The sequence below is a fragment of the Callithrix jacchus genome, chromosome 2 (genome assembly GCF_049354715.1).
Source record: "Callithrix jacchus isolate 240 chromosome 2, calJac240_pri, whole genome shotgun sequence".
NCBI lineage: Eukaryota > Metazoa > Chordata > Mammalia > Primates > Cebidae > Callithrix > Callithrix jacchus.
In genome coordinates, this window is record NC_133503.1 from 137,861,643 (window position 1) to 137,884,352 (window position 22,710).

Below are 22,710 nucleotides of genomic sequence, written 5' to 3' on the forward strand. Positions count from 1 at the left end.
CAGAGGCCCCTGAAAGCCCGGGCCCCGGGGTTAATTCCCCCATCGCAATGAGTTTGAATCAGCTCTAAACCCGCAGTGACATGAAAGCGCCCGAGCCTAGGGCCGCACAGAGCCCACTGAGATCCGCCGACCGGGGAGGATTACGGGGCCTGTTCCGCGGCGGGCTCGCCGGCGGGACGGGCAGGCTCAAAAGAAAAAGAATAATTAGGGATAATTGCTTGTGTCCAAACACAAGCATTAAGGCCCCCTGTTCCCCTTTGGGACTTTGTGAGCCAGAATGAAAGAGACACCCCCTGTTTTGACAGCTGGACCAGCGGCCTGGATCGGTGACCGAGGGAGGAAGCGCTCCCGGCTGCTGGGAACGCGGCCGAGCCGGGCTGCGGGTGGGCATGGGACTGGCCCGGCCCAGCGCAGGCGGGGTTCACGCGTGGGTCCCCGCTTCGGCGACAGCCCTCTCTGAGCTAGGGAGTGTGCGGACTGCATCCCCGTCCCGCGCCTGCGAAAGCCCAGGGGCCTGGTGCGGGCTTTGGGCAGCTAAGGCCCGCGTCCTGCGCGCACATGGCTCTAGGACCGAAGGGCAAGCGCGGACCTGGCGCCCGCTGCGAGCCGCTGGGACGTCTGGGGCCGCGGAGCCCTGGTCGTGACACCCCTCCAGGTTCCACATCCGGCCGCCTGTGATCTCTTCAGCCCCACCAACACTCACAAGCGGGAATATCTGATCCCACCTCGTTCGGAGTGGGGCGGCCTGAGTTACAATTGGAGACACCCGAGTCCCAGGGTGGTCCCAGCCACATCCTCCCTTGAAGCTGAGGCCCAAGTAGGAGGCCTCCCCTAGTGACTCGGGAGTGACGGAAAATTAAACACAAAGGGGACAACGGCTTACTACACACCCGCTGAATCAGGTCTAGCCTACCGCCCCGCAATCCTTAGAGTGGCTTGCTGTTCGGGTTTGGGGCCAGGGCTTTCCTGAGAGGAGCTTGCACAGGCCAAGGCCTCCAACCTCCGGGGCCCAACTGCCTGGTGGCTTGGCTATTTGCCCTGTGTCATTCGGAGTCCAGGAATTCACAGTGCTTGAGGTGGCCAAGCCACTTTTTGAGAGATACCTGGGGGTGCAAAAGTTGGCAGTTGTCAGCGGGGTGTCAGCGGAATGCCAGCTCCTAAGCGGGGATGAGGAGGAGGGCAGAGAAGGTAGGAAACCTGAAGGAAATATGGGCTTCGAGACCACCCTGAACACCTGGACCACCCAGGCCGAGGCCTGGAACTGCCGAGCCTCGAGGCCAGCATGGCCAACCGGCCAGACAGTCCGGAAAGGGCAGTGAATCTTCCAGAAGCCCTATCTGGGAGGATACCGCCCTGTCTCTGGGCAGCGGCCTGAAGCCCAGCGGCGGGCAGAACCACCCGCGCGGCAACCCCAGATGTTCCACCAGCTCTCCCGCTGCCAAATATACATCATATGCGGGACTGGAGGAAGAGTGGGGAAGCGGCGCGGCGGACACGCGGGCATGAGTGATTAATTAAAGGGAAACCACATCCGACAAGAAAAGAGTTTTCTGAAAGGAGCACAGTCCAAGAGGAGCTCCCGACCCTGCAGCTGCAGCCCAGACGGATCCGCCAGCTGCCAGGCCCTCCCCACGCAGCACAGGACGCGCGCTGAGGCCTGTTGGTCTGCGGAGGGGACCTAGCTTTCAAAACCTGAGTGTTTTAAATAAAGCCCTTAAGTTAAGAGTTTTCCATTTTAACCCGGGTATGCGCAGGGAGGTAGGTGGGATGATCTCTGGTCCTCCCACGGGCGGCCGCAGACACTTGTGCTCTACTGGCTGCAGCCCGCAATGGTTGGAGAAAGTGCCCGCCCGCCTGGCTCGGAGGACGCCTAAGCTCTCCCGGGTTTCTGAGTCTATACAGCGGGAACCCAGGTTAGTAAGTAAAGCAAAGCCAGCTTGAGTTCACCAGACAAGACTGATGGAGACGAAGATTTGAGATCGAAAGTTTCAGACCTAGGCAAAGCTCAAACACGCCCATGTGTTTCTCTCCTTCCTCCCACCCTCATGATTCTGGGGAAAACCGATGACAGCAACATTGCCACCAAATAGAGAAAGAATGCTATTTATTGAACATCTATTTATTTTCATTTGACTTCTGATTGCCAGTGTTATTAAAATTCTCCCAGCTTATCAAGGATTAACATACAAAATAAAGTATATAATCGTAGGTGGATGTTTTGTTTGGGGTTTGTTTTGGTTTGGTTTTTTAAAATTGTAGATTCCTACTAATTTTCTTCACGAGAGGATAGTTGGGAACACTCTAAATGAGGAAAGACGTTGTGTTTCTCTGTCGTTTAAGGATGATCTATTTCAGCCTCCTTTTAGTTTAAAATTTAGGAAATCATAAAATGTGGGATTTGAAGTAGTGAACTGTTTCTTTGTGCAAAAATGGGTGATGCTATCTGAATCTGTGTACTGCAGCACACTTCTCACATTAGGTCTGAGGTTTGGAGGTAATCAATGCTTTATTTATTTGTCCTAGAAGACAGGGGGTGGGGAGGAGAATACTCTGATGACAGCAAGAGAGACCTTCCTACCCTTTTCCCGTGATTCCGCAATCGTCCCTCTTCTCTCTCCAGCTGCTTAATCAGCCTGCCCTAAAGAGAGGGCTTTGGTGTGGGGTTTTGGTTTTGTTTTGTTTTTGAGATTTAATACTGCATATATTTCATCACGCCACACTGGTTTCAACAACACGTAAAAGCCATGAAATTTGACATTCGTTTCAGAGCCTTGGCCAAGAGATGAAATTATTATACCAAGAAAAAAAATGATGCTTAGGAAAGTGAGAACTTCCATAGACTCCATACCTCACCAGAATTACAACATTTTTGCTTAGGCTGCTGTGTGGGCCTGTTCCCTTGATGGACTCAAAATAGGCGAGACAAACCGAAAACGGAGGTGTGAAAAAGACGCAAGAAGTTTGATTCCGTGCCCCGCAAAAGTCAGTTTGGCGTCCCGAAGTTACTCCGTGGTTACGCCTGCAGGCCGCACCCCAGACTGGTAACCCCAGAGGGCACAGCAGGAGTCGGGCGGGTTCCGGACCCGGAGGGCTGCGACGTGGCGGGTGGGCCGGCGCTGGGCGGACCCCAAAGTTGAGGGCCAGAGATTAGACAATAGGGGGCGGGGGCAATGCTTTAAAACTGAGAACTCACAATTTAGAATCCAAGATTACTAGCGCCTCTGGCGGGGCTTCGAAAGTGGCAGTGCAAACAAGGGACCCAGAAAGTCAAGCTTCGTGAGTTTCAGGGCACATTTGGAGTTTAAAAATATCTCTCTTTTGTTCCGCACATCCCTGCTAGAGCAGCCCCCAAACCGTTCTGGCCGACCGTGGGCGCCAGCTAGTTCTACGAGGCGTGGAGTCTGCATGGACGCGGCGCTTGGGTAGGGAGAAGCACTCGGAGAAATGTCCTCGAGGAGTTTAGGGCTTTTTGAGGAGCTCCCCCTGAAAGGTCTGATGGGGATCCCCGGGAGTGAGCCCCTCCAGCCAGGAGGCTTGGGGCCGCGGCGGGTCCTCCTGCCTCTCCAGCCTCCGCGCTCTAGCCCCGCGGCCCAGGAGCATTGGGCTCACCTAGCCCCAGGACTACGTGGCCAGCCCAGCGTTGTGGTTGCTCTGGTCCCTCACGAGGCCAAGATGGAAGGGCGCAACCTCCTGATCGCCAGATCGCCCTTCCCACCAGCAAAGCGACCGCGGGCCTGCTCGAGCCTCTGTTCCTGCAGCGCTGGGTGCAGCGGTTCCCCCAGCCCAGGGCAAGCATCTCTGAGTTCACACCTCAGAGATAGCCCCGGGGTTGGGGAAGAAGGCAGCAAACAGGATCTAATCAGGCGTGGGAATGCCCCTGTCCCACTGATCCAGGTCTAGCAAACAGGCCGCGCAAACCCTCCTGACAACTGGACAGTCCAGGGCCAGGGCTAGCAGTAGCTTGCCCATACCGAAGGAATGAGTTCGAGTTTTGAAGCAAATCTCAGGCTTCACTCTTTAGCTGATGGACTTAGCTTCTCCTTTTAGGGAGCAAATTAAAGTTCAGATGGAAAAAGCTGAAAAGATGTTTCCCACCCTCGGGTTTCCCTCTTTGTCCAAAGATCTGCACATCCCCCTTGCCTCCCAGCTCCATCTTTCACAACTGCCTGAGCTACTGCAGCAACGAAAGAAACACGTTTGGTGGAAAATGTTACAATAAGTGACAATGAAAGCTATAGTAAAAAAGAAGTAAAGATCTTTTTACCAGTGTTGCTATGCACAATGTGTGTATGCATATACATGTCTCTATGCATGTGTATCTATTCGTATGTTTATAGATAGATATTTGCTTGATTTGCTTGAGTATATACTATAGGTTTAAATTCACATTCTGAAACTCTGCAAAAATACAGTTTTATATCACAACCACAAATGCCAAACTTGGTCATGCATGATCTTTTAAAAGGCCAACTAAAATGCTATTTTCTTTTCATTTCTACTTAGAACCTCCAAAACAGGAGCAAGCTTTACTTTTAAAATGAAACCACTCTGTATGTGAAACATGACATGCATAAATTGTATTTACAATGGAATGTTTAAAATTCATTTCTTTCTGTAATGTAACCTGACTTCTGGGCAAAGGGATTTTGCTTCTTGGTGGGGCCTCTAGGCACAGCCAGTTCTTGGCACCAAAAGCATTGCCTGATGCTGTAAAACACTAATTCTGGACAGATTTACACAGAACAGAAGCTTTCATTTCACCCTTCAAATTCCAGCCAAACAGCATTGGGGACTTTTCTATGTTCCAGACTCCATAAACGTTTTTCCAGGTTGTATAGTTGAGCTCCAGCCTACCGCAGCTCAACCAGAATCACCACATTATCAGGCACAGAAAAGAGATCTCTCTCCTCATATTTTTTTTTACTGTGTCCACATTGTGAAATAAAGACATTTTAAAGATGCAACTACTGTGCCATTAATGAGAATATATGTCTGTATGGTGAAAGAACAATTTGGAGATGGGTTTTACACACCGTAAAGAAGTGTTGTTTTATTTGTAGGCCTTTACTTGCAACTGTCTTGACAGTTGTTTGTTGTTTCTAAATAATACTTTTATGAAAACAAAAATTAATAAAGAAGGCATTCAAGATCATTTTTCCAGACACCATATGAATGAAACTAATTTCTTCCCATTAGGACAGGCATGGATTTTCCTCTAACTTTAAAATAAATGACTACTATCTACAGTGGTAGAGAGACCATTCTGAAAGCTGCTTTCCCCTACTGTTAATGAAGAGTATATCGCATTTCTCCCAAATGAAACCCAGAATTACTTAACTGGACTGCTGGGTGTATCACCATTAATAGTGTTTAAGTACTTTTCAAGGGAGGTGGGAAGCCTCCTCTGCTAGGCACTAGATGTACTGGATAAATAGAGTGATACTCTCAAGATGCTTATAACTTACCACAAATATCATTCAGGACATACATTGTGAGAAAAGATGCAAATCAAATATGCACATATTTACATCCATAAAAGCAAAGGCATTTTCATGATCAGAGTTAGGACAGAGAATAGACTAAAAACATATATCCTTGGTGCTAAAATTCATTCAGAGCTGGTAAGATAATTAAGGACATTTTTTTCCACATAAATTTAGTCACATATGTTTGAAGCTTGGTGCAACCATGGCATGTACCAATACTTCTTCAGAAACTCCTCCGAAGCACCCAAGAAGCCTGAAATAGTTAAGGTAGCACCTACATCTCCCTTCTTTTACAGGCCATGCTTGCAAAGAATAGCAGAAAACACAATGTACTGAGTTAAACAAATATTTAACTTGTTCCATGTCCAAGGCAAATCAGATTTCAGGCCAACATATGGGCTCCAGTTCAGGGCCTGAGGCCCAGGCCTCAGGTTAGGCCTGGGAGTAAATGATGTGTATGGTCATTGTCAGGGCCAGGTAGACTCTGAGGCACTCACTTTGCCACGGACCATGGAGGTACTGAGTTTTACCTTATGCCAGAACCCATCAGAGTGTAGAGCTCTCTGAAGTAGGCCATGCATGGCTGGACTAGAATCTGAAGCTAAACTCTTACTTGTCTGAGTTCCTTTAGGGCTGGGCATTATTAATTATTGACTTGAGATTCCCTACATTTAGCACCATGCCTGGTACATAGTAAGCACTTGATACGTCTGATAAATTGCGTCAATCATTTAGGTTGCTGACGAAAAAGACACCTTAGTTAGGGTCTTTGGATCTTCAACTGGCTTCAGACCATCTAGATGTGTTCTGTGCTACAGTATCAACTAGCCACAGGTGGCAACTGAAGCTTGAAATGTAACTAGTCCCAATTGATACAAGCTATAAGTGTAAAATACATTCTGGACTTCGAAGGTTGTCTTAGTAAGTCTAGGCTACTATAACAAATTCTATAGGCTGGGTTGCTTCAGCAACATTGATTTCTCACAGTTCTGGAAGCTGAAAGTCCAAGATTAGGGTGTCATAATGGTTGGGTTCTTGTTGAAGATCCTCTTCCTGTTTATATCCTTAAATAGCCTTTCCTTGGTGCTTGCAAGTGGGGGCAGTGAGGGGGTGGGCTTGAGGAGGGAGAGATCCCGTGTCTCTTCCTTTTCATATAAGGGCATATTAATCCCATCATGGGGACTCCATCCTTCTGACTCCATCTTAACCTAATTACTACCCAAAGGTTTCACTTTCTAGTATCATGACATTGGGGATTAAGACTTCAAAATACTAATTTTGGGGACAGTGCAAACATTCAGTCCACAGAAAAGAGAGTATAAAAACAGAATGCAAAAGTCTCATTAATATCATTATAATTTTATATTGGTTATATATTGAATAATACTTTGGGCATACTGAGTTAGAGAAAATATATTTTTGGAAGCCAAAAAAAAAATAAAAAATAAACAATGGGGGAAAAGGACATGCTATTGAATAAATAATGCTGGGAAAACTGGGTGGGCATATGCTGAAGAATGAAACTGGACCCCTATCTCTCACCATATACAAAAATTAACTGAAGACAAATTAAACATTTAAATGTAAGAGAGCAAACTATAAAAATCCTAGTAGGCAACCTAGAAAAACTCTTCTGGGCATTGGCCTAGGCAAAGATTTTATGACTAAGACCTCAAAAGCAAATGGAACAAAGACAAAAATAGACAAATGGGATTAAGTTAAAGTAAAAAGCTTCTGCACAAGAAAGAATCAATTAACAGACAACCTATAGAATGGGAGAAAGTATTTGCAATTATGCATCTAACAAAGGATGAATATCCAGAATCTATAAGGAACTCAAATCAACAAGAAAAAAATAGCCCCACTAAAAAATAGGCAAAGGACATGAAAAACACTTCTCAAAAGAAGACATATAAGCAGCCAACAAACATATGAAAAAATGCTCAACATCATTAATCATCAAAGAAATGCAAATTAAGGCCACAATGAGATACCATCTCATACCAGTCAGAATGACTATTACTTAAAAAATCAAAAAATAACAGATGTTGATTGGCAAGGCTTCAGAGAAAAGTGAAGACTTATACACTGTTGATGGGCATGTAAATCAATACAATTCCTACGGAAAATAGTATGAAGATTTCTCGAAGAATGGAAAACAGAACTACCATTCAATCCAGCAATCTCATTACTGGGTATCTACCCAAAGGAAAAGAAATAGTTATACCAAAATGACACCTGCACTTGTATGCTGCTGCAGCACTATTCACAATAGCAAAGTCATGGAATCAACCAAAGTGTCCATCAATAGTTGACAGGAGAAAGAAAATGTGGTATTTATACACCACAAAATACTATGCAGCCTAAAAAGGAATGAAATCGTGTTCTTCACAGCAACATGGAGGGAGTTGGAGACATTATCTTAAGTGAAGCAACTCAGAATCAGAAAAACAAATACTGCATGTTCTCACTTATAAGTGGGAGCTAAGCAATAAGTATGCATGGACCTAAAAATGGAAATAATAGACACTAGGGACTCCAAAGGTGTGGGGGGATAAGAACTGAAGAACTACCTGTTGGGTCGTTTACTATTCTGGTGATTGGTTCACTAGAAGCCAAAACACCTCAGCATTATGCAGTATACCCATGTAACAAGCTTGTGCATGTACCACCTCAGTCTAAAACTTTTAAAAAGCATATAAATAAGTACACACACGTATTTGTGGTAGATAACCTCTAAGATGGCCCCTACTGAGCTCAGCCTCCCAGCATTTATGCCCATATGTAATTTCCTCCCCTAGACTTTAGGCTAGACTTAGTGGTTCAATGCTAACAAATGACTAGGACAGAAGTGATGGGCTGCAGCTTCCAAGCTGAGATTGCAAAAAGACTGTGGCTTCTATCTTGGGTGCTCCCTCTCTCACTTATTAACTTGCCTGGTCTCCATCTCTCTTTCTATCTCAAAGCCATCATGCATTGCTGACCCAACACAATGGCAAAATAATAAATGTGTATTTTAAGCTACATTTTTGGGACAATTTGTTATGCAGCAATAAATAACAAATTCACTATTACATAAATTAATTTCACCAGTTTCTTTTTGCTTTTTAAAATGTGGCTACCAGAACTTTTTAATTACATGTGTGGATCCCATTATATTTCTACTGGACAGCACTGGTCTGTCTCTGTGGTTCAGATGGGACAACACTGATCCAGGTTTAATTTGGGACTCTAGGGAGCTGGACTCAAGTTTATGTTATTAAAAAACATGAAATATTTAGGTATAGATTTAACAAAATATGTTCTAATCTATAATCTCTTGGCTAAATCAATTTCTGACATTAAATATTAAACAGCCATGGACTGAGAGTCAAGAGTTACTCTAGTCCCAGGGTAGCTCATAGTCAGCTGAAAATTGTACCCAGGGAGACAACTTTTAAGGGCTCCTTGTAGCATTAACATTTTATGATTCAACAACTGCTCACTTCAGCATTCACTCGAAACCAAGGAGCAACAGCAGAATTGGTAATAGCTGCTTTAGTGTTTTATTTTAATAATGAACCCAACATTAGTAGCTTCACTTCTCTAAAACAGTCTTTTAGCAAAGAGTGGTGAGAAGATCATGGGGAGGAGGAGACAATCTGAGACTAAGGAGCGTTCTCCAGCACACCCCACACTGCTCTCTAAACCTTCTGCAGCTATTCACAGACCTTCCTGGAAGTTCTTGCATCTCTGTTCGTTACCACTCCTGACATCTCAGAACTCCAGAAAACTGTTTTCATTTAAGAGTGTTTGTAGCTAAATTTGAAGTTGAGAAGAAATGAAAAACCTGGCCCTCTATTTCTTTGTATTTGCAGAAGCACAGAAAGTCAAGGTGATAATTAGAAAAATATTTTAGAATGCTATATTGTCTATCAAATTGTATTTTTTTAGTGCAGTGACAAATTCTCCTAAGTTTTCAATGGCTAAACATATCAGAGTTTCCATTGTTGACCAGAAAGCTGATTTAACTCTCCAATGCTCTTGTTATTTATAGATAACCATGGAATAGGACTGTGTTACAAGAAAGAACAATGTCTTGTGTGTTTTTTTCTGTATTTAAGTAAGAAATTTTCTTTCTTACGTGTCTTAAATGCATTTTATTTTGACAACATGATTGCAGATATAATATATGACACTTCAAAGAGGGATGACTTTTCTAGCAATATTTTTACCAAAAGTGGATAGTCTACTCAAAGGCTGTCATTGAGTTTCAACCACTGAAAAATGTGGCTGAAAACATTCCAGCTTTGGACATACTGGGTGATTTAGTGAGGGGCAAGCATGTAACACAGGCCATCGTTCCATAACTGTTAGTGGATTGCAGCTGCTTTGAAATATTGTATTAAAAAAGTGAGACATGTTGTTAATGTAAATTTGCATTATTTTGGCAGATAGTATTTCATGTTTTGTTACATCTATTTTTATTGTTTTTAATTTTTCAAATTGTTGTAACAATATTTTAGTAGATTTTAGACTTCCTGTTAGAGGTGAATTGTAGAAATCTCTTGTTAAACTGTAGATATAATCCTGAGGGAGTGATAAAAGTTATGTCACCTGTTTTGAGAAAACAATTACAAATCAGAGCTTTGTGTTAAATGGCCATTTTAACACTGAATTTTGAGTTTCAATTTTTTAAATCAACATCATTTTGTTTCTAATTCTTAGTGTCCATCTAAGTACGCACAATAAGTTAATCATTCATTTCAGATAATACTAAAGTCTTTCCAAGTTTTTAAAGCAATGGGATTAAAGTAGTGTGTGTGTGCTCTTCTGTTTTCCGTAGGCACAAAGGCCAGACACTGCTTCACTGAACTAACAAGCTGGCTTTCTAAATATGCTCAACATACGCTTCTGAAAGCTTTCTGAAACTAGTCATGAATGGCACAGTATGTTAGAGCTCGCTTATTTAAATTAATGTCCAAGAAATAATAGTTCTTAATTTTTATTCTCATTTTAAAGCCAGTTTTCTTGCTTTAGCATTTAATATTATCACTCAAATCTCCCAAATCTTGGCGAGCTTTCTTTTTTCGCACATTTGCAGGTACAACATAATTTAAAAAAAATAAGGAACACCATTATTCTAGCATACAAATTATATTAGTTTCTTCAGGAAGTGATGATTTCCATTGTAAAGGTTTGGAAAATGAAATTTTATACCTTCAACTCTTAGAATCTAATCATGCCATTTTTGGCCTTTGTCTTGTCTTCAACCCTCCTGCTCATCTTCCTCTTTGTGGATCTTACATCCTTCCCCAACCATACACAATTTCATTATTCTTCCCTGAAAGCCCTTCTCTGTAGCTCTCTATTCTAGGCAGATCTTCTAACTTCAGTAATCTTCCAGCATCAGCAAACCCTTTCTGGTTCCTCCGCCACTGGTGAATAACTATGTTCCTTCCTCCACTGGCTCCCACTCACCTTCCCCACCCACCACACTCAGCAGAAAGGTAGGATGCATTCCCTCCCTCTTTTCTCTGCTGACTCCAGAGAAAATTCCCCAAGGAGCTTTCCAGGTAGGCCTGGCTTCAGCAAAGGAACATGCTTACAGGGCAAGGAGAGAAAGAGGGAGGACTTCGTAAGACTTGTAATAACATTAAAAACCAAGAGAAGATTTGATATTCAGCTTGAGGTGTGTGTAGGATGCTTCCAGTTTCTTTCTAAAGCATCCTGCTTGCTACTTTCCCAACCCAACCAGGGACCTTCCCCATAATTTGCTGTTACTAGCCATGCAAATATTTTTCTAATTCACAATTCAAACTCCACCTTGCAAACAGGTGTCTTTTAGTGCAATCTGCATGTGTGGCTAGTATTCTGTTTCTTTGAAAGAGGTGATGAAGGGCACAAGGGACTATCAGGCCCGCCATCCCTGGGTAATCTGCCATGAGCCTCTCTGTAGATCCAGACCCTCCCTTGTTTGCAATTCAGCATGTGATTCCTGTGGATGACTGACAAGGGCAGACTTGTAACAACATTTTTTCAGGAGGATAGTAACCAGGCACCATAAATTCCTTTTTTAATAGTTTATTGCAGGTTGTAGGCTATTGACAATGACTTTATTTTACAACATGAAGGAAAATAGTTCCTTGTTGCTGCTAGTCTCTAAAACCACCTTATGACATTTTAGTACCCTCTGAGAAAACCTAGCCTTTCATGAAATGAATCATAAATAGTTAAGTTAGGAAAACCACTGTTAAATAGGAGAGAGAGAAAGGGAATAAAAAAGAAATATCTAAGATCCAAAAGAGATGCTCTAGGAGTCCCTTTCATGCAAATTAAATATTAAGAAAGTTTTCGTGGCTGTTTTTCTGTCTTTCTTTTCTGAATGATAAGTGAAATTGAATGATAAATGTCTAAAAGTCTTAACCATAACTACGTAGAGAAATGAAATGAGTTAGGAAGTAGCTCACTCTGAGATTTGAATGAGGAATTCAGCTTCATTTCTTTTCCTGTTCTGCTAGAAGTATATCATTTCACTACTAATTCCTGTCCATGAAAAAGGGACATTAAATTTTTCATTGACAGTCTCATATTTTGTTAGGATTTCTACATCTTTACCTCAAATTATGAGGCAACAGATCTTTACCACTGTCAGTTCTTATAGCTTCAGACCACACGCCAGTACCCATGTCAAAAATGGCTATCAAGAAATAGAAAGTAATTTTATGGACATTTAATCAGAGAAGAGAGTTTATAAGAGTGTGTGCATCCATTTTCCCCTTCATTTAAACATGTGTTGTTTTTCATTGTAAAAATATGTAAGTCTCAAAATATCTTTTTAAAAAACAATTCTTATAAAACACATAGAGCTAGAACCGTGCAACTCAGATACATATGTGACTAATCGTATTTTTGATATATCTCTCTGCCTAATCATTAACTTTAAATGCCATATAAGAATTTGTAATCCACAGTAAATTATTTCATAGAAATACTTTAAGAGGGCGGCTGACTAATGTGAAACATTCTGTTTCCACCAGCAGTTGGCTGCCAAATGTTGTAAAAAAAAAAAAAAGCCCCAGATATAAGTTGACATAAATTATAGTGAATATAAATCTCTAATGATCAAGTGGTTGTTTAGATATTATTGCGTTTAAGAGATAGGGAACAAGCGTATTAAACATCATAAAGTCTTTCCAGTTTCAAGTCTATGTATTAGGAAGCTGGATCTTTAAAATTCCCCTCAAAACCTTTTAATTTCTTTGTTTGATGTCCTAAATTCAATGTCCCTCATTTCAAAAATATATTGTCATATTTTATTGAGCATAGAAAATAGAGGGAAAATCATATTTTAATGACAAGAGAGACTGCCTATGTTCTATTTTTAAATGCAAATTAGAAAATCAACTAAGATTTTAGTAACTTTTTCAAATGTTCTTCTTGGAGTATACCTTTGGTAAAAAGTCAGAATAATGCAAAGTGATAATTATTCAAACACTAGTTATGAAGAAAGTTTTCCCACCTTTTCAGATTTTTAAGTTTTGTGCAAAGCTGGAGATATCTGAGTGGAAATAATGTTCAGATTATAAAAAGCAGCAGCACATGAGTGAAATCAGGCAGAATTGGCCTGACAGGGGGTCAGAAACCAGAAACAGTGACATGCAGCCGCTCAAATGGCAGCATTATTCAGGTAGAAAACCATAATTAGCTGAATTTTTTTGAGTTTAAAGGATTACTATAAAGTACATGGGGAAAATAATAAGTCCGGTCAAGAAAATTAATTCCCTTTCCAAATCTTCATCCTTTCCTTCAAGATGTAACTCCAGAGAAAGACAATTGCGTCAAGGAAGGTTAGGGGCCTAATTTTGAACACTGCCATTTAAGCACATTCTAGAGGCCTATTAGACATCATGTAAACTGTAGACAGCAGAGTTTCTACCACCCCAATACTTAACATCTGTATACCAGCTTCTGGGAGCAGAAATAGAGGCATATGGATTTTAGCATATTCCAAGAAAAAGGTCTCAGGGGAAAATCTACCTTTCACCATATACGGCCATTGTGCAGCTCTATCCAAGAACCCAATACAGATACTTATGTAATGTTGCCTTTACCTACCGCTCCCCTGGTTGGCAGTGGTTTAAGGACATACTTTGGGGAGCCCCCTATGAAGCTGGTCTTCTAAAATGTGAATGGTGCTGGTGGAAAGGCTAAAATGTTTTTTTTTCAAGCATGGATTGAACTATTAGCATGTGGAGTATGTCAGGGCATTTTTTAATCAATCTTGCTAAAAATATCCATGGTTATAATAATTTACGGTTATTGTATCTACTAAATATTTTATTTGTGCTTCGGTTTTCTTGTTTTTGTTTTTGGTAAGTTGAGATCTTGACTTATTTCTATGGGACACATCCTAGTAACCACCTGTCTACTAATGAAAAAGAAGCTCTGTGGGATAGAGTGAATGCGAGGTCATATTTTCTAAGTGGCTTTGGAAAATTGTCCAACACAATTAGATTAAAACCTTGGGGATTATTAAAGAGGGGAAATGCAGCTAATACGTGGAACTGCAATAATGAAATTCCAAAGGAAACATAGTGTTAATAATGATACTTTGAATTTTTTTAGTAGACTTTGCATAATTAAAATGTAAAATTATCATGTGTGAGTGTAGTGGCCATTTAAAGAACATATAACAGACATGGGAATGTAATTAAATAAGAGACCATGATGTTTTAATACAGAATTTGAATGGCGTGCAGAGGAGGGGGACCAGAAGGCTTCAGTTCTAATTCTGCTCTGCTCTTACTAGCTATCTGACTGTGGCTAAGTCCTTCACCAGGAAGCAATGAAGATAATATCTATACTGTCTACCTCACAACTATTATGAACATCAAATAAGATAGCATATAGAAAGGCAGGGTGTGGTGGCTCACGTCTGTAATCCTAGCACTTTATGAGGCTGAGGCAGGAGGATCACTTGAGGTCAGGAGTTCGAGACCAGCCTGGCCAACATGGTGAAACCCCGTCTCTACTAAAAATATAAAAATTAGCCAGGCGTGGTGGTGGACACCTATAATCCCAACAACTCAGGAGGCTGAGGCAGGAGAATCACTTGAACCCAGGAGGCAAAGATTGCCATGCCACTGCATTTCAGTGCTAACACAGGGCTCCCACTGGGAAGAAAGTAATCAAAAGAACTCTACAGTGGTACCCCACTCAAGCTCTCTGGAAGGAGCCCTCTGGGCATTGAGGAAGGGCTGTGGCCCCTCTCTATACATCATCCCTTGCTCCCGATGGACACTCTGTGTCCAGAATGTTCTCCAGGAGAAGGGGTCAGCATGCTCATGCTCATGGAGCAGACTTTGCTCTCTCAACGAATCACCCTCTGCCTGAGGGTCTCTCACTTGAGCCAACTGATGAGATTTATTTTGAAAACATAAAGGCTGTTTTCTGTTGTTGAAATTTGGCAATTCATTAACATCTCCACCAGAGGGTGAGCAGGAGAAAGGAAAGCTGGGAACGCCAGTCTACCTTGCATTTCTTAGTACTTCTAGTACTAGCTGGCTTTGGTGGGAAAAGAGCAAAGACTCTTCTCAATGCCTCCAGAATCAGAATACATCTTAAGAGAACAGAGAAGTTCCAAATCTCCAATGCCACATGGCCTATTCTCTTCTAATGCAACAGGAGTGCCTCATCTGTTTTTCTACTCAGCTCATCCCTTTCTGTAAAATATATTATACTACAAATGTGTTCATAATTAATTGTTACCCAGGAGTGATTTTAGCCCCATGGGGAGAAAAGGGGCCCTAAAAATGTTAATTATCTGGAGCATAGAGATTAACATTCTGGATTCCAAGATGGTATTTAAGCCTATTTAGATTTTCTCTAAATTCTTTGAGGCTAATGCAACTTCTGAATGTGTCTAATAATCTCTAATTATTTGTGGAAATGGTGGATGTGAGGAGACCAGATTAAATCCACAGATAATCACAAAATCTCATTTTAGCCAGCAGCACAGCTCTTTTCCCACCAAACCCAGCTAATAGTAGAAATACTAACTGCTAAGAAATGCAAGGTGGACTGGAGTTCCCAGCTTTCCTTTCTCCTGCCCATCCTCTGGTGGAGATGTTAATGAATCGCCAAATTTACGATGACAACAACAAAAAAAGCCAGCTAAAAGGAAAGTGGAAACTCAGGGCCACTACCCAGCTAGAAAAGCAGACACTGAGGAACTAGAAGGCAGAAGTCCTCTCATAAAGGAGCAAAGCATGTGCCCACACCTGAGCAGCTGGGCTACTGTTTCCAGAAGGTGTAGCGCTGTCCCAACTTTCCATACTGTCACACTGATATCATCATGCTCTGGCCAGTTCAGCTTCATTCTTGGAAGGTGGTGCCACAGAACTGTAACCTGGGGCCTACTCTCCTGTCTCAAACCACCAGATAAGGATCAGGCCAGGGATGGTCCAAGTGCTGTCCCCAGTTGACTAAGGACGAGGAAAGAAAGAGGAAGACAAAGACTTTGCCTGGGGGATGACTCTGTAAATCCCACAAGCCTTGGCTTAAGCTTTGCCCCCTCTTAGTGCTTCTCATTTTTTCTAACTTGATGGCTTATTAATGTCAGAACCGCAGTTTCATAATCCTTTTGAATCCAGGTCTAGATTTAATGAAAACAAAAATTGTACATGGTCTGTAAGGTATGTGAAGTTTCCAAATAAATATCATCAATGCAAGTCATCTTGGAGCAAAGATTTTTCAAAAGACTGGAGAGTATTTGCTTAAACAATTTCATGTGGACCCACAAAGATGTGATTTGATCTTTCATAGGTGTATTTGTCCCCCCTCCTCCTTTTTCTGGGCCATTTTCATTTGGGTTGGAGATCTCTGGAGTTGAACTTTTGGCTAGTTTTGGTTCAAATTAGTTAAGAATTAAATTTGGGGCCGGGCGCGGTGGCTCAAGCCTGTAATCCCAGCACTTTGGGAGGCCGAGGCGGGTGGATCACGAGGTCAAGAGATAGAGACCATCCTGGTCAACATGGTGAAACCCCATCTCTACTAAAAAAAATACAAAAAATTAGCTGGGCATGGTGGCGCGTGCCTGTAATCCCAACTACTCAGGAGGCTGAGGCAGGAGAATTGCCTGAACCCAGGAGGCGGAGGTTGTGGTGAGCCGAGATTGCGCCACTGCACTCCAGCCTGGGTAACAAGAGCGAAACTCCGCCTCAAAAAAAAAAAAAAAAAAAAAAAGAATTAAATTTTGGCCAGGCACAGTAGCTCACGCCTGTAGACCCAGCACTTTGGGAGGTCAACGCAGGCAGATGATGAGGGCCCAGAAGTTCAAGACCAGCCTGGGCAACATGGCAAAAACCCATCTCTTCTAAAATACAAAAGTTAGCCGGGTGTGGTGGTGCACACTTGTAATCCCAGGTACTCCGGAGGCTGAGGCGGGAGAATCACTTGAGCTAAGAGCTAAGGTGGTCGAGGCTGGGGTGAGCTGAGATCACCAGCCTGGGTGACAAAGTGACAAAGAGAGAGAGAGAGACAGAGAGAGAGAGAGAGAGAGAATTAAATTTGGAAGAAGGGAGAAGAGAAATAGAGACGATTTGGTGAAGGAAAGAGAATCAGGTCACCATACTTCTTGCGGTGGAATGAAAGAAAAGTGTAGAGGTCTGTACTAAAAGGTAAAAGAGCTGATGTGGATAAAATAGAAAAAGGAAAAGGAAAGGTGGCGATCCAACAATACAAAAACAAAAACCTGTCTCCTGAATTGAAACTTTCTGACCACAGAGCTCAGAATCATCATAATTACTTTATGTTCTATATGATGTCCTTTAGGCTCCCACCATGTCAGGTCTCAGTAGCTGCAAAATGGGGATGACAGCGGGTCGCCAGCTTCAGGGAAGGTGGGTTCGGAGGCTGGGGCAGAGGGGAGCTCAGGGAGAAGCTCACCACCTTTCTTCCCAGGACGGAATTCCCGGGGGTCCGAGTGTCTTTCAGGCCGGTTCCCAGCTCTGCTCTCCTGAGCGTCCCTTGCGGCCACTTCAAGGACTCGGTCCCGAGTGACGGGGGCGGCAGAGCCCGAGTGCTGAGGCGACCGATCGTGGGCCTGTTCCCGGAGGTCGGGGGTCGTCTTCCGCCGACCTCCCCGACCCCGGCCAATTCCTGGGCCCTCCCCGCGCCGGGTAGCCCCGCGGCCTCCCCCGCTGCTTGCGCGGTCCTGGCTCCCGCGCTCCGGGTCCCTTCCCGCAGGCCCTGCTCGCCATGGCTCCTCTCTCCTGCCCCCCTGTGGCCGTCGGGGAAAAACCGCGCGGACGTTCAGGGACCCAGGCTGCCCGGGCCGTCGCTACCGCGCCCTCGATGCTGGGCACCTGGGTGGTGCGCGGTGGCACCGCAGTTATCCAGGGAGGAAAGGCTGAGCTCGAGGAGGATGGTGCTGATTCTGCCTGACCGACACTCTCTGGGATCTTCGAGAAGGTTCCGGCAGCTCCGCACCGCTCCCCCTTCCCCCCCATCTAAGCCTGATGCCCCAGAAGTGAGGACAAGGGGGAAACCTTCTCTCCCCAGCGTCGCGGGGCTGGCCGCTTGGAGAAGGAGAACGTGGCTCTGCACGGGCGCAGCGCAGGGTATCTGCAGTGAGGAGGTGGGAGATGGGGGCGGGTACAGCTTGGGGTTTAAGGCACCACGAGTAACTAACGTAGTCCCAGCTTTGCAGATCCGGGCTTGGGTGTTTATTTCATTTTAAGTTCCCCGTTTCACTGCCTGTACTAGCCTAGAGGGAGTTACAAATGACTTCCACATCCTGGTGATACGTGGGTTCGTGGCCTTTCCTTTAGCCAACCCAGCAGCGAGGTTTCAGCTGCCAGAAAAATGTGTTTCCCATCCAACATTTCTCACACAAGGACAAAATATAACATGCCTAAAAATGGCAGGCTTCCTGTCTGGGCTCCCCTCTTCCACCCTGGTTCCCCACTTAGGAATACGACTTGAGGAACAAAGATTAGTTTGAAATCTATTTTTCCTTGGACATCCCAGATTTCTGCTGGTTCACTGTCCCGTGTCAGGTGAAATTATTCATGAAGCTCTGAACAGAGTTGAGAAGTCTTACTCCTTCTCCCTAGGAATTCCGACTGGATTTAAATCACTCCCTGGTTGCTGCAGAAGGTCTGTGTTTTATGGGAGTTCTCTAGTGAGCTTTGAAGTATTTGCTTACCAAAGCCGCTTCTCAGCTTCCAGCTCCTGAATAAATTACCTGCCCCTTCTCTCTGCTGCCACCCCCATCCCCGCCCTCCTCAAATATGAACAGTGGGGATGCTTTCCGAACAACAGCTTGGAATGAGGGCTCTGGGACTTATCAGTCAATTGCCAGCCCTGGGACACCCATTTGCAGCCGTGGCTGACTGGAAGTTTCTAGTGGCTAATGGAATCGCAGGGAACGGGAGCCTGTGGACTTAATTCCGTTCACAGACTTATCCCTCACTCACAGAATCACTATTTACTATCTTAATGAGTGTCACCATTTACTATCGCAAGCCTGGTTGCTTTGTCAAGGAAATGGTCATTAGAATCCTCATTTAGAGAACACATTAAAATCTTCGTGTTAAAAACATCTTGGAGCTTTTTTGAGGATTGCCACTTGTCAGAGGTTAGTGCTAATTAATATCAGGCAGGTCCGCAGAGGCCGAAGACTGTAGACTTCTATTTATTTTGTCCTTTGCATAAGGGCTAGGGAGGGTAAAGGGAAAATGGGCAGCTAAGACCCTTGGGTGAGCCAAGAGGCATTTTGCATTATGTCCCAGCAGCTTAGAAAGTATTTTTGTCCAGCATCCTCTATGAACAGGATGGGGTATGGCTAATTGTCCATTTTGATTTCTGCCAGGAAGATGCTTTCCTTTCTGTCCCAAATGCCTAAAATTTCCTTCCTTCATGCAATGCATTAGAGAGTTCATTAAAGACTCCCCACAGGGCTCCAGAGCAGCCACTTCTGGGGTTGTGTCACATTTCCATGATTCACTTCATTAGGGGCCTCTGCAGCTCCAGGATGCCTTGACGCTCTAAGTGGGCCTTCCCAGACATGAACAAGGATCCCATTACCCTTTTCTTACTTTGAGTTTTACTAAACCAACAACATCATCAACAACAAAAAGTAAAACAAACAAAAAATTAAAATATACAAAAGCAAAGACATCTGGCATATTTACAAAGCACAGATTTCTTACCCTAAAATAATTGAAGCCTGTCCCAGACTTGGCTGTTCCTGACTCTGCTGGGCTCACGGCTTCAGCCTCCTGTCCCCTGATCACTGCTGCTTCATCAGAGGAAGCTGCTCCCTGGTCTTCTTCTTCAGGGGGCTTAGAGCATGACTGGATGCCCACTTTTGTATGGGCTCTGCCCCATGGCCGCTGAGCCTGAGCAGTGGTCCTCTGCGGGGAGAAAAGCCTTTCCCAGTCAGGTCTCAAGGCTCCTCCCTGGGCCTCTTGGCAGCCCTAGGTGCTCCTTGGGCAGCACACAGTAAGGTTCAGAGCCCTCACCTGCCACTCTCTACTCTCAGGCAGCTAGCCCAGGCTGTGAGTGCTGGGCCCCATCCTTCCAGAAGCCTGCCTACTTTCTATTCACCCCTCCCCTCCCCACCTCTTCCCCAGCCAGCCAACACCACTGAAAACCACCTGTTTTGTGTTTTGAAATCCTGGAAACACCCCCATCCTCCACCCTCGCAGACCTCCCACCGTGTTCCAGTTTCCTGTTCAAACTCCAGATTTGAGTTCTTGACTCATTTGAAGAACATTAAGAAGTCACATACCCTGACTTGCTGCAAATTCAAGTCTTTTCTTCTCTGCTCAGGTTGCCAATGGTCCCCCTCTCAGGAGAAGGGGAGTCTTGTAAAATTCCAAGCCTGGAAGCCCCCAGGGGTGATCCTCAGACTAGTCAGATATCAAGTACCTGCAAAGTCACAGTCATCTCTGCAGGGCACTCTGTAACCAATTAGTCCCCTTGAATGTTCTAGGAACAATTTTAAAAGCACAAACTATGACCCTGTTATGTCATCTACTGTAAAATCACAACCACAAGCAAACAGGTTCACACACAAATACTAACACAAAGAAAACTACTGAATTCCCTGGTTGGCAGACTGGCAGTTTCTGAATGTTCTGGTTATGCTAATTTGTTCAATAATCTCCTCCTCCTCCTCCTCCTCCTCCTCCTCCTCCTCCTCCTCCTCCTCCTCCTCCTCCTCCTCCTCCTCCTCTTCCTTCTTCTTCTTTTTTTAAATTATACTTTAAGTTCTGATATACATGTGCAGAATGTGTAGGTTTGTTACATAGGTATACTCATGCCATGGTGGTTTGCTGCATGCATCAACCTGCTTGTGTCCTCTCTTATTTCCTTGAGCAGAGGTTTGTAGTTCTCCTTGAAGAAGTTCTTCACATCCCTTATAAGTCATATTCCTAGGTATTTTATCTCTCTGAAGCAATTGTGAATGGGAGTTACCTCATGATTTGACTCTGTTTGTCTGCTAATGGTGTACAGGAATGCTTGTGATTTCTGCACATTGATTTTATATCTTGAGACTTTGCTGAAGTTGCTTATCAGCTTAAGAAGACTGGGGCTGAGATTATGGGGTTTTCTAAATACGCAATCATGCCATCTGCCAACAGAGACAATTTTACTTCCTCTCTTCCTATTTGAATAATACCCTTTATTTCTTTCTCTTGCCTGATTGCCCTGGCCAGAACTTCCAATACTTTGTTGAATAGGAGTGGTGAGAGAGGGCATCCTTGTCTTGTGCTGCTTTTCAAAGGGAATGCTTCCAGCTTTTGCCCATTCAGTATGCTGTTGGCTGTGAGTTTGTCATAAATAGCTCTTATTATCTTGAGATACATTCCATTAATACCTAGTTTATTGAGAGTTTTTAGCATGTAGAGGTTTTGAATTTTATTGAAGGCCTTTTCTGCATCTATTGAGATAATCATGTGGTTTTTGTCATTGGTTCTGTTTACCTGATGGATTACGTTTATTGATTTGCCTATGTTGAATCAGCCTTGCATCCCAGAGATGAAGCTGGTTTGATGGTGGTGGATAAGCTTTTTGATGTGCTGCTGGATTCAGTTTGCCAGTATTTTATTGAGGATTTTCTCATTGATGTTCATCAGGGATAGTGGCCTGAAATTTTCTTTTTTTGTTGTGTCTGTCAGGTTTTGGTATCGGGATGATGCCGGCCTCATAAAATGAGTTAGGAAGGAGTTCCTCTTTTTTTGTTGTTTGGAATAGTTTCAGAAGGAATAGTACCAGCTCCTCTTTGCACCTCTGGTAGAGTTCAACTGTGAATCCATCTGGTCCTGGGCTTTTTCTTGGTTGGTAGGCTATTAATTACTGCCTCAGTTCCGGAACATGTTATTGGCAGATTCAGGGATTTACCTTCTTCCTGGTTTAGTCTTGGGAGGATGTATGTGTCCAGGAATTTATCAATTTCTTCTAGATTTTCTAGTTTATTGTGTAGGGGTATTCTCTGATGGTAGTTTGTATTTCTGTGGGATCAGTGGTGATATCACCTTAACATTTTTTATTGTGTCTATTTGATTCTTCTCTCTTTTCTTTCTTTTTTTTTTAGTCTAGATAGTGTTCTATTTTGTTGATCTTTTCAAAAAACCAGCTCCTGACTTCATTGATTTTCTGAAGGATTTTTCATGTCTCTATTTCCTTCAGTTCTTCTCTGATCTTAGTCATTTCATGTCTTCTGCTAGATTTTGAGTTTGTTTGCTCTTGCTTCTCTAGTTATTTTCATTGATGTTAGGGTGTCGATTTTAGATCTTTCCTGCTTTCTCCTGTGGGCATTTAGTGCTATAAGTTTTCCTCTACACACTGCTTTAGCTGTGTCCCAGAGATTCTGGTACGTTGTGTCTTTGTTCTCATTGGTTTCAAAGAACTTACTTATTTCTGCCTTAATTTCGTTATTTACCAAGTAGTCATTCAGGAGCAGGTTGTTCAGTTTCCATGTAGTTGTGCAGTTTTGAGTGAGTTTCTTGATCATGAGTTCTAATTTGATTACACTGTGGTCTGAGAAATTGTTTGTTATGATTTCCACTCTTTTGCATTTGCTGAGGAGTGTTTTACTTCCAATTATGTGGTCAATTATAGAATAAGTGAGATGTGGTGCTGAGAAGAATGTATGTTCTGGTGATATGGGGTGGAGAGTTCTGTAGATGTCTATTAGGTCCACTTGGTCCAGAGCTGAGATTTTAAGTCCTGA

At 43.5% G+C, this 22,710-nt stretch overlaps 1 long non-coding RNA gene across 1 annotated transcript in view; it reads right to left on the reverse strand.

Annotated features, from left to right (window-relative positions):
• The window catches only part of LOC118151628 (uncharacterized), a 124,533-nt gene extending 104,504 nt beyond the window's left edge, over window positions 1-20,029 (reverse strand). The window contains exon 1 of the long non-coding RNA XR_008479682.2: window positions 19,682-20,029. This is a non-coding gene — a long non-coding RNA (uncharacterized LOC118151628). The remainder of the gene's footprint in view (window positions 1-19,681) is intronic.
• Window positions 20,030-22,710: the final 2,681 nt, after the last annotated feature.